This window comes from Onthophagus taurus, unplaced genomic scaffold, assembly GCF_036711975.1.
Source record: "Onthophagus taurus isolate NC unplaced genomic scaffold, IU_Otau_3.0 ScKx7SY_15, whole genome shotgun sequence".
Taxonomy (NCBI): Eukaryota; Metazoa; Arthropoda; class Insecta; order Coleoptera; family Scarabaeidae; genus Onthophagus; species Onthophagus taurus.
This window is the reverse complement of record NW_027248940.1, coordinates 7,314,033-7,317,202: the sequence shown is the minus strand read 5'-3', so window position 1 is coordinate 7,317,202 and position 3,170 is coordinate 7,314,033.

The window sequence follows — 3,170 nt, the reverse complement described above, 5'->3', positions numbered from 1 at the left end:
AAAAATTTTCGACATTGATGCATCTGGGAGCAAAAATGTTACAGATCATTGCGTTAAGGGTACAATTTGCTACAACTTTTGTAGTAAAAGTTTTTCTGTACTCTGCTTCCGATACCGTTTTTTTTCAACACTCTTCTATTTTTAACATTCTTGAAAAATTTTCGACATTGATGCATCTGGGAGCAAAAATGTTACAGACCATTGCGTTAAGGGCACAATTTGCTACAACTTTTGTAGTAAAAGTTTTTCTGTACTCTGCTTCCGATACCGTTTTTTTTCAACACTCTTCTATTTTCCACATTTTTGAAAAATTCTCGATATTGATGCATCTGGGAGCAAAAGTGTTACAGACCATTGCGTTAAGGGTACAATTTGCTACAACTTTTGTAGTAACAGTTTTTCTGTACTCTGCTTCCGATACCGTTTTTTTTCAACACTCTTCTATTTTTAACATTCTTGAAAAATTTTCGACATTGATGCATCTGGGAGCAAAAATGTTACAGACCATTGCGTTAAGGGCACAATTTGCTACAACTTTTGTAGTAAAGGTTTTTCTGTACTCTGCTTCCGATACCGTTTTTTTTCAACACTCTTCTATTTTCCACATTTTTGAAAAATTCTCGATATTGATCCATCTGGGAGCAAAAGTGTTACAGACCATTGCGTTAAGGGTACAATTTGCTACAACTTTTGTAGTAAAGGTTTTTCTGTACTCTGCTTCCGATACCGTTTTTTTTCAACACTCTTCTATTTTACATATTTTTGAAAAATTCTCGATATTGATGCATCTGGGAGCAAAAATGTTAGAGACCATTGCGTTAAGGGCACAATTTGCTACAACTTTTGTAGTAAAAGTTTTTCTGTACTATGCCTCCGATACCGCTTTTTTCAACACTCTTCTATTTTTAACATTCTTGAAAAATTTTCGACATTGATGCATCTGGGAGCAAAAATGTTACAGATCATTGCGTTAAGGGTACAATTTGCTACAACTTTTGTAGTAAAAGTTTTTCTGTACTCTGCTTCCGATACCGTTTTTTTTCAACACTCTTCTATTTTTAACATTCTTGAAAAATTTTCGACATTGATGCATCTGGGAGCAAAAATGTTACAGACCATTGCGTTAAGGGCACAATTTGCTACAACTTTTGTAGTAAAAGTTTTTCTGTACTCTGCTTCCGATACCGTTTTTTTTCAACACTCTTCTATTTTCCACATTTTTGAAAAATTCTCGATATTGATGCATCTGGGAGCAAAAGTGTTACAGACCATTGCGTTAAGGGTACAATTTGCTACAACTTTTGTACTAACAGTTTTTCTGTACTCTGCTTCCGATACCGTTTTTTTTCAACACTCTTCTATTTTTAACATTCTTGAAAAATTTTCGACATTGATGCATCTGGGAGCAAAAATGTTACAGACCATTGCGTTAAGGGCACAATTTGCTACAACTTTTGTAGTAAAGGTTTTTCTGTACTCTGCTTCCGATACCGCTTTTTTCAACACTCTTCTATTTTTAACATTCTTGAAAAATTTTCGACATTGATGCATCTGGGAGCAAAAATGTTAGAGACCATTGCGTTAAGGGCACAATTTGCTACAACTTTTGTAGTAAAAGTTTTTCTGTACTCTGCTTCCGATACCGTTTTTTTCAACACTCTTCTATTTTCCACATTTTTGAAAAATTCTCGATATTGATGCATCTGGGAGCAAAAGTGTTACAGACCATTGCGTTAAGGGTACAATTTGCTACAACTTTTGTAGTAAAAGTTTTTCTGTACTCTGCTTCGATACCGTTTTTTTTCAACACTCTTCTATTTTTAACATTCTTGAAAAATATTCGACATTGATGCATCTGGGAGCAAAAATGTTACAGACCATTGCGTTAAGGGCACAATTTGCTACAACTTTTGTAGTAAAAGTTTTTCTGTACTCTGCTTCCGATACCGTTTTTTTTCAACACTCTTCTATTCTACATATTTTTGAAAAATTCTCGATATTGATGCTTCTGGGAGCAAAAATGTTACAGACCATTGCGTTAAGGACACAATTTGCTACAACTTTTGTAGTAAAAGTTTTTCTGTACTCTGCTTCGATACCGTTTTTTTTCAACACTCTTCTATTTTTAACATTCTTGAAAAATATTCGACATTGATGCATCTGGGAGCAAAAATGTTACAGACCATTGCGTTAAGGGCACAATTTGCTACAACTTTTGTAGTAAAAGTTTTTCTGTACTCTGCTTCCGATACCGTTTTTTTCAACACTCTTCTATTTTCCACATTTTTGAAAAATTCTCGATATTGATGCATCTGGGAGCAAAAATGTTACAGACCATTGCGTTAAGGACACAATTTGCTACAACTTTTGTAGTAAAAGTTTTTCTGTACTATGCTTCCGATACCGCTTTTTTCAACACTCTTCTATTTTCCACATTTTTGAAAAATTCTCGAAATTGATGCATCTGGGAGCAAAAGTGTTACAGACCATTGCGTTAAGGGTACAATTTGCTACAACTTTTGTAGTAAAAGTTTTTCTGTACTCTGCTTCCGATACCGTTTTTTTTCAACACTCTTCTATTTTCCACATTTTTGAAAAATTCTCGATATTGATGCATCTGGGAGCAAAAGTGTTACAGACCATTGCGTTAAGGGTACAATTTGCTACAACTTTTGTAGTAAAAGTTTTTCTGTACTCTGCTTCGGATACCGTTTTTTTTCAACACTCTTCTATTTTTAACATTCTTGAAAAATATTCGACATTGATGCATCTGGGAGCAAAAATGTTACAGACCATTGCATTAAGGGTACAATTTGCTACAACTTTTGTAGTAAAAGTTTTTCTGTACTCTGCTTCCGATACCGTTTTTTTTCAACACTCTTCTATTTTACACATTTTTGAAAAATTCTCGATATTGATGCATCTGGGAGCAAAAGTGTTACAGACCATTGCGTTAAGGGTACAATTTGCTACAACTTTTGTAGTAAAAGTTTTTCTGTACTCTGCTTCCGATACCGTTTTTTTTCAACACTCTTCTATTTTCCACATTTTTGAAAAATTCTCGATATTGATGCATCTGGGAGCAAAAGTGTTACAGACCATTGCGTTAAGGGTACAATTTGCTACAACTTTTGTAGTAAAAGTTTTTCTGTACTCTGCTTCGATACCGT